General features: G+C 33.3%; 1 long non-coding RNA gene across 1 annotated transcript in view; it reads right to left on the minus strand.

Moving 5' to 3' along the window:
- Positions 1-187: 187 nt before the first annotated feature.
- The window catches only part of LOC111088175, a 22,992-nt gene continuing 13,480 nt past the window's right edge, over positions 188-9,699 (minus strand). Inside the window, exon 3 of the long non-coding RNA XR_002612778.1 lies at positions 188-272. This is a non-coding gene — a long non-coding RNA (uncharacterized LOC111088175). The remainder of the gene's footprint in view (positions 273-9,699) is intronic.

The raw sequence follows: 9,699 nt of genomic DNA on the forward strand, positions 1-9,699 counted from the left end.
ACGTTTATAAAAACACGCTATAATTCACAGGGATTCATACACTTTACTTACCGCTTGACTCAATTATCTGTATCTTCAATCTCTCTATCTATGCAATTCTTGTCCTCGCTTTATTTGCTGGGCTTATATACTAAAAAAGAAGGCGCCTGAAACAGACTAGAGTTGCCAGGAAAAGTCATTATCCTTCTAGAAACTCCAGCTCACATGCTCCCAGCGTCGCGTGACTTCCGCTGTCGTAGCAATATAAACGCCATCTGGGAAGATTAAGTTCGCTAAAATAAAATAAAATTATTTAAATTATATACGAGCTGAAGATAAAATATTAACTCTATTTGAAAAATGTGTTGAAAAAACTGGTTAGTCAACAGTATTAACAACTATTTATCACAAGTCTTGTCTTCCACTATGGCAATTCCGTGCGCAACTCCACTACGCTGGACGATGGTAGGTCGAATTAAGGGGAAATCTCCAGGCTCTGTATGGTTACGAATTACAAAAGCGTAGACTCAAATCGACAAACAGCATTCTTTTCTGCCGTTGATATTGTATCAGCTTCGACCGTGGAATCCATCACAATCAGAATCGCTCGTACATCTTTAGGTATATCCAACATCATCGGTGGCAGAATCAGACTTCAATATAATTTTAGGGTACATCGTTCTTGTCATGAATCACTGTTTGACAACTGAATGGTGCCATTTTGAATAGTTGTAAGATCGTGCACGCGGGAACTAAGAGAGACTGGATGATGCCTCTAACAGGGCGAGAGGCTGGCGGAGAATTTAAAAGACACATCCAATGACTGTTGGTAACATGCCTTGTGAGTTATGTAAGAGTGAGAATAGGTTTTCGTTTCGTTATTCGAGTTAGCAAATATCGGTATCATGAACCACGATAATGGTTCATAATAGGGATCACAAGGAATTGCACAAATCCCTAATTGAACATTCGGTCAAAAAGCACTTTAAACAGCTTCAACTTCAGTTCAAACAACACTTTAAAACCTTTACTATTGACTTCTAAGGCTGTATACATATAAAAATGCACAAAAAAACAAGTTTTTAATTCTTCTTATTATTATTATTTTCTTTCCAGCCGAGAACAAAAATTACTTGGTATATTACACCCAAACCTGTTGTAGAATACAAAATAATGTACTGCGAATGTCATAGGAATATTAAAAAGCCGATTTGTTTCTTCTATATTTTACATAACCTAAAAAAACAAAAAACATCATAATTCTAGTGTAAAGGATGTTATCATTACCCCTTGGAGTTAGCTTTCTTACAAGTATATTAAGCTCCTTTAGAAAGCTTATATAAAGAGTGAAACAGGAATTACCAGCCAATAATAAATAAATATTAGATGACTGTAACATGCAAATACTCAATGCTTTGTACTCTATACAATCGGTGTCTTTAGGTACCCAACCTATATATTATGCAAGAAGTGAAGGAGTAAAAAATTCAATACACATAATATTAAATTGTATTATACACATTCATAAAATAATAACTTTAGAAGACACGTAGGTTTATTTAAAGCAATGTTTGAGACGTATATGTTTTACTTGAAAAGGTTAATGGGAGTTGTGTCTTAGTCAAGGCATATATTTGCCCATTGCTATGCGTTATATATATATAGATAATTTAGTTACACAGAAACTATAAATGCTCACTACATTCTTAAACAAATCTCCGTGACAATCTGCAGTTGCAGCTCAACATTTTGCATCTCGATCTAATGCGATCAAATAGTCGATAGCTACAGCTATGTTTATTGTCATTACAATCTATAAAGTTAACTACCATATAAAGTAATCATTTGCCCATAGTTGAGCATAAAAAATCAGCAAACAACATAAATAAAAAAGTAAGGAAACAAGGCTGGATATACTGTATACATTACTTACTCAAACTACAAATCCTTATTTTGACTCCACCAAATGTAATTCTAGGGTTTGCAGGTTTATAAATTCCCATTGTTTTTATTTATTTTGTATAATATTACAACAGCCAGATAAATAAATAGTTAAAAGTGTGTTTTAATCCAATACCTCATGCCAGTTTACTTAACTGCTGATTGGTTCCTAAAATACTGAACGAAAAAATGTATTTCTAGAGATATTATTTTATTAGTTATTCTTTTAATACTGCAATCTAAACCTATTCAAAAGAATAATGATAGTTCGACATACTGTATACATTAACTACACTTTCAAATACATACACAAACAACTGTATGACATATAACTTAAACGAACGACTCCGGAAAATACAATAGTAATAATTAAAGATACAAAAAAGGATGTACTAGTGTTTTTCAACCCCACGTACATATATCGATCAATAATGAAATCTAATAAAGTTCTAATAAAAATACATTGTTTTAGTCGAGGTAATGTTAAATGTTATTTTAACTAAACACTGGAGGAAACTTGCACTTCACTTCTTTAGGTTGGAGTATATAACACAAGTTTTGTACTGTAGGCAACCCAATATATATATATATATGTTTCAATTCAGCGTAAGAATGTTTCACAAAAGTTGAATAGATTTAATTTCGTTCTACAAAATTCATCACGTTTATTACAGTTCGAGCTTCTTACCGGAATTTTGAACTCATATACTAGATGGAAAAAATTTAGTCAACAAAGCCATCATCTAATTTTATTAGACCAAATAAGAGCAATTTGACCATTGCTCGTGCAGCGCACTCACGGCCCCACAATGCGAACACGTTAAGCACTGTATCACGCCAGGTTCCTCAATTTGGGATGAGACACACTATAATATACTTTATTAATCAGGTTAGAGGTAAGATATTTGTTCTAAAATATCTCGTATTATACTAATGGGAGGTTACTGTTGTGAATATAATGATACATAAATTTGAAACTTGATATTTCGTTATATTTTAGATAAAACATTTAGAACAAAATAAATGTTGTTGTTCTTGTTTTAGTTTTACTTATGAAACTTACCTAGAATAATATATTAATACTTTGAATCAAAATAAAACACAAATACTAAAATAATATGCTCTCTTATTTCAATTTTGAATAAGACACGTGAGTATCGTAATATTCGGTTTAAGATAAGACATTCACAGGAGTGTGGTGAATTATGGTAATTTCGGAATATCAAAATATTTTCATATAAACAGAAAATTAGTTGTCAGATTCACGAATGATGTCAGAGAAGAACATGAATTAGGACTGCATGCTAAGAGAATGTAGTATAAATAACATGAATTAGGACTTCATGTCACTAAGATGAAGTATGAAAAACATGAATTAGGATTACATTCATCGAAGGAGTAGTACAAAAAAACATGAATTAGGATTGTGTGCTAAGAAGGAGTATAATAAAGAACACGAATTAGGATTGCATTCTACGAAGGTGTAGTATGAAGAAAATTAATTAGGATTGCATTCCACGAAGGTGAAGTATGAAGAAAATGAATTAGGATTGTGTGCTAAGAAGGTATAGTATAAAAAACACGAATTAGGATTGCATTCCACGAAGGTGTAGTATGAAGAAAATGAATTAGGATTGTGTGCTAAGAAGGTATAGTATAAAGAACACGAATTAGGATTGCATTCCACGAAGGTGTAGTATGAAGAAAATGAATTAGGATTGTGTGGTAAGAAGGTATAGTATAAATAACACGAATTATGATTGCATTCCACGAAGGTGTAGTATGAAGAAAATGAATTAGGATTGTGTGCTAAGAAGGTATAGTATGAAGAACACGAATTAGAATTCCATATGTTTTCTCGGTAATTCATATTGGTCTAGAATATTTAAAGATTTGGTATTAGCAGAAATTACATTGTAGTAATTTGTTAAGCTCATTATTTATCTTTATTTTCATTTATTTATTAATTTATTCTCGAGTAGTATGGAAATATTTTACTAGTTTTATTTTATTTCAGAAGTCATTTCATATAAATCATTTAGTCTCGCCCGGAGTTTGTTCTTCTTGTATTTCTTATGCAATTTCTAATTTTTGGTAATTGCTTTTATTTCCATCTGTGAACTTTTCAGCACAATTAATGACATCCAAATGTGTAAATAGAACTATATGTTTTTCTTAAATATTTAAATTTCTACTTTTTTAAAAATTATGATGATAATGATCACATTGAAAGTAATCAATGAGAAGGAGAGGCATTTTCTTATATCACATTGAGAAGAGTGGTTTGGTCGATATTGCAAGTAGAAATCTGTTGTTTAATATTTTTACTTTTAATTTTAACCTAGATTTATTAAATGTTAAAGAAAATTAATGTATAGAAAATATAATTTTTATATTCTATTTTTTATTTTATATCTCCACGCATATTTATAAAAATTCAAATCACACAGCCATAATATCATAACTCAACATTCTTAGGACAGATTAGACTGAATAATCCCAAACCCTTCAAAGAAGTTTGTACCTGAAGTGGTTATTAATCAATAAGTTGATCTACGAAACTTTCCTCCTTTAGAATTCTTGCTCAAAGCTGCGCAAGGGCTATTTGCGCATAGTAGTCCCTAAATGTTAATTGATATACTGAGGGAAAAGCAGCTAGCCAATAGCACTCACCGCCAACTCTTGGACTATTATTGGCTCACTTAATAGTGTGATTGACTCTTATAGCGCACTTACGGCTCCAATGTATGGAGCGCTTTTTTTTACGGCAACGATACTGACCCAATGAACCCTGGGAATAACATGTCATGTAAATAAGCCCCATAACATTTCAATACTTCCAGACACTTATGCAGTGGAGAATATACAGAACTTCATTGGGTTGTCAACACACCATATCCCTACCGTCATTGTAGAACAGTGTGAAGCGCGACTTATCTGACGACATTAAACATTAACAATGGGCAACTGTCCAATCCTGACGATCTGGCCCCATTGGAAACCTTTCAACTGTTGGCAAATATAACTGATGTTTACACGTTTACCATAGTTACTTTCCCGGAGCTCCCTACGCATTGTTTGGGGGAAATTGGTGTTCCTGGGCCATTATTAGAGTTACTTGTTAATTCACGCACAATTAATTGTCTGCTAGCTGAACAGTCTTCAATATTTACCTGCTATCCACGTTTGATAACCTTCTCTTCCAAACATACTTTCTTATTAAACAAAATGTTTTGATCTGATAACCATACAGTTTAGCCTGGAACACAGTGGTCTTTGATTTGCCAATCAGTTTAACCGTATGCATAATTGAGGTACCCATCAATCCAGCTCCAAAAGTAACACATCATTATAAGCTTGATAAATCTTTAGTATTTCCAATTATAGCAAAACCTGATATTCACACAATTATAGTTTGTATTCATAAATCTCTAGTAGATATATTTCTTCAACATGTAAGTACCCACATTTTAAGAGCGTCAAGTAAGGATCATTCTCTTCTATAAGTACGAGTTTTTAATTTCATGGCCAATGAGCGCATATAAAACACACGTTAATGACTCTTATGTAAGTATATGTGTGTAAAAGCCAGTTCTTAGAATTAAAGACAGCAACATTTGATTTGAAAGAAGTATCTTCTCGCTACAAATGGTTTTTTGGTACATACAAGTGAAAGTGTTCATACCGAGAATATGAGTTAGATCCATTACTAGCTGGCAGACATCAATACAGCCTGGGAACGATTTTAACGCCAGGAGCTCAGTCAGCAATGTAGGGTTGAAGGTCATAACTGAGCCGTTGTGAGAAGGAACAAAACACACATATAAGCAGTTTATTCAACGAATGCTAGCCCAACATCTCATTATATGCAATTCAGCAGACTTCACGGTACATGTGCAAAGAGAATGCTTACTCCAGACTGGTCACGTATTGGCACTGTAGTAATCCCTCTATATTTACAGAGACCATCCTAAAAACGTTTGTTGTAGCAGACCACTGGGCCCTTTCGGGGAGTGGAGAACACACAAAGTACAACTTACTTATAAAATAACTTAAACAGAAATAATAAATAAGCGAGATCATATCTAATTTCAGAAATAAATTGAAAATTACGTTAATGTAGCCAACACAAATAATTGATATTAAATTCTCAGTAATGTTCAGAAGATTCGAAACCAGTTTAATGCTATAAGTGAAACCCATTTGTTAGTCCAACTTACTAGGGAATAATGACAATGTTTTGCCTGTTTCTATTTTGAACAAACCAATAACACAGGCCCAGATTTTAATAACGGATTTTACATAATTCAGCTATGCAGATTTCGAAAATAATATTCATATTTTTTATCACGTAAGGATTTTTTACAAATCGGAAAGAAAAAAACTCTTACTTAAATCAAATTATTATTTAGGTTACGACAAAAATACCAATAAACTGAAGAAAAGAGAAGAACACTGATGTCAAACGAATATGCATCCTCATTCATCCTGATTTTTCGTGTGTGAAATCTACGTCTTTTAGGCTCAAACTATGTGTTGTCGTCTTTCTTTTATGTATTGCATTTGTACTAATGCTTTAAAATGCTTACTAATGCTTTAAAAGGAGGAGTGGAGTACAATACCACCAGCTTTCTACCAGAAATAAGTAGACAGTCTACCACGACCCTTTGAAGCAGTCATTAAGGCCAACACGCTATAATTTTTTTCGAATAAAGACATGTTTTATTCATAACTACCCATGTCCCATGACTTTCTGTAGGATAGTGTATAATCTGACTTATATTTTGTAGTTCTTTTTACATAAATACCATTATCATGATTGACAACGACACCGAGAACTCCACGTCTTTACCACCTTCCTGGAACCGGAGCCTGTTCCACAATAAAACCATGGCAAACATCAGGAGACTCCACAACTCTTCCAAAAACTAATCAACCCCCAGCACCGGACTTCACTTTGCCTTCCCTACTTACTTCTTCTCGCTAGCCAAGCACTGGTAACGGATTGGTCGTTACCAGTGAAAGTGGGTTTTCTCGGAGTACTCCCGTTTCCCCCATATTAAATTCTTGGCATAGGATTTTTAGATCCCCGCCGCCTTGATAGACCATCTGTCCGATATCGGCCGTTTAGTTTAGTTGAATACAAAAATCTGATAAGCACATCTAGGTAAGTTTTAGTTATATATTTAATTATTCAACCTGATTCTTTTGTCATTATCTGTTAACACTACTTAAAGGAAATGTAAAAAAAAATATTTGAAAATTAATTTCTCAGTTTCTTCAAAAACACAAACTATATTCTCATGATATCACTTGTATCCATTTATTGCTCTCTCTTTCTCTGCCATCTACTCTGAGTTTTCTTGTTGCAGTGTTTTTCTTCTGTGCAGTTTCGTTTATCCCAAGTCAACAGGAAATTTCAGACTGTTCCAGATCATGTTTGGTAATACTCTTAGGTGGTAACTACATATTGATTTACATTTAAATACAAATAGAAATATATATATATATATATATCTGAAAATTGAAAATCTTTCTCTTAGTGCAAAGTGAACTTTATTGATAAGCATTTAATTTATTTATTTATTGTAGAGATATATGGTGGACAATAAACTTCTATTATCCAAAAGTATTACTTAGCTGTGTGATAATTAAATTTTATTTGTAACTCTTAAATTTTAAACAGCTGGGAGTATTAATTCATACTTTATAATTTATATATTTATTAATATAAACTTTTATTTATACCAACTAATGGTATATTTACAACATCACATAAAATAATGTTTTACTGCTGAACATTGTAATCTAATTTAGCCGATATTATGTTACATAGCTAACTTAAAACTTGATCAAAATCCTACCACTATGAAATATTTTCTATGTTTGCTGAAAGTTTTTATCCACGTATTTCACCACTCCTACAGAATTGAAAATTATTATGGAAATGAGGGTTTTTATCGTCTGGAGAATAAACTGCACAAGAGCACAGCCACATTTTGATAGCTTACGCTGTATAGAGCCTATAAAACTATAGTCCTGCTATTCTTATAGGTAGTAGTTTCAAGTCTTGGCTGGGCAGAGGTAATCAATGTAAAAAGTGCAGGAAGACACGATACTTCAGTGGGAGCTGTATGTAGGTCTCAAAAGACTATGCGTGAAACTGGCTTTTTATAGTAGTAGTGGTTGAGAGGCAAAACGATACCTCTACACGAGATAATTGTTAAGTATTTCAGGGTAAGTCCCTTCGAGACAGACGATGGTCGAGTACAGATCTTGCCAACGTCTTTGCTGTAAATACAGGTGTGAATAATACCTCGAAATATGTAATCCAGGTTAAGTAGTTAGCACACAGGATCACCTACAAAAGTTGTAATATTTTCAAAACGAGATCCAAAACTCGAGCGCTTTGAAATACTTGACTATTCTTCTTCAGGAGAAGAAAGGGGGCATGTCTATAAAAGGACAGTAACGAACCTTCGTCTCCTACCCAAATGTAAAAAATATTATCAATGTAGCGTCTCCAAAACGTTGGTTTGTTTGTGCAGTTTTCCAAACGTTTCGTCTCTAAGTCTCCCATAAAAATGTTGGCATAGTTTGATGCTATCTTGGTGCCCATAGCTATGCCTTTTGTTTGAATAAAGAATTCATTATTAAATGCAAAACCGTTAAGTGTAAGTAATAGTTCAGATAAGTATGTAATAATTTGAGTGTTGAGCTTGTCTAGTTTTTGCAGAAAATATTCTAGGGCTTTTAGGCCCTTTATTCTCCTGAAGAAGAATAGTCAACTATTCGAATGTGATTGAGTTTCGGGTCTCGTTTTGAAAATATCGAAATATGTACCACAGACATTAGCACGAAGTGGTCTCAATAGATGTGTAGCTACTTTTGAAACCCAGCCAACAGATGGGCATTGGACCATAAATAATAAAATGAGCAAAGCTGAAAAATATGCTATTTAAAGGTTAATCCAAGATGAAAGAAATTGTTTTTCAACAATCTATGACAGTTTGTTTGACGGTGGAGAACAGAACGGTATCATTGTCAATACACAAAAACCTATAGTGTATCATGATGTAGGATCAGTATATGTTCGGGGCTGCAACTCAGGCAGTAGTGTTGTTGATGTACATAAAACTGATGGCACCCTGACTACCAAAAAGTGCATGCACAGTTGATCTATCATGTCATTCGCCAATTAATATGATTCGTCGTGCAGAAATTTATTTAGACGCAGGAAAGGCGTCTAAATAATAATCATACAGCAAAGTAAAGAGGCCAATGAAACGCTCACAACCATGATGTATTTTGCACAAAGTCCTGATATGGACATTCTTAATTCTGTTTGGGCTTATGTAAAAACTGAGAAGACCTAAAGGCGACCAAACAAGGTGGCTGAATTGTGAGGAGAACAGTTTAAGCAGGTATCCACAATCCTACATTATTTGAATGGTGTCTTACAGCTTGTCAAGGTTTAATTCCCCTGCCTTGTAGAGCAAAAGACTAACATACAAATTATTAGCCTTTCTTTTGTATTTTATGTGACAATGTTTTCTACCATTAACAATTTCATAAATTAGTTGCCATTATTTGTTTTTCTATACTCTTGTATGAGTATAGTTTGTGTAATCCCATTTTTTATTCCATTACTGTATATTGTTACGTCTCCGTTTGTTAATTAACTTTCCCTAACTTCGTTCCGACTAAACTTTAGCGACACAAGTCCTTACTTAATAAAACTGGTTTATTCTTTCCGAATACAACTTTACGATACACTTA

Source organism: Limulus polyphemus, unplaced genomic scaffold (genome assembly GCF_000517525.1).
Source record: "Limulus polyphemus unplaced genomic scaffold, Limulus_polyphemus-2.1.2 Scaffold3258, whole genome shotgun sequence".
Taxonomy (NCBI): domain Eukaryota; kingdom Metazoa; phylum Arthropoda; class Merostomata; order Xiphosura; family Limulidae; genus Limulus; species Limulus polyphemus.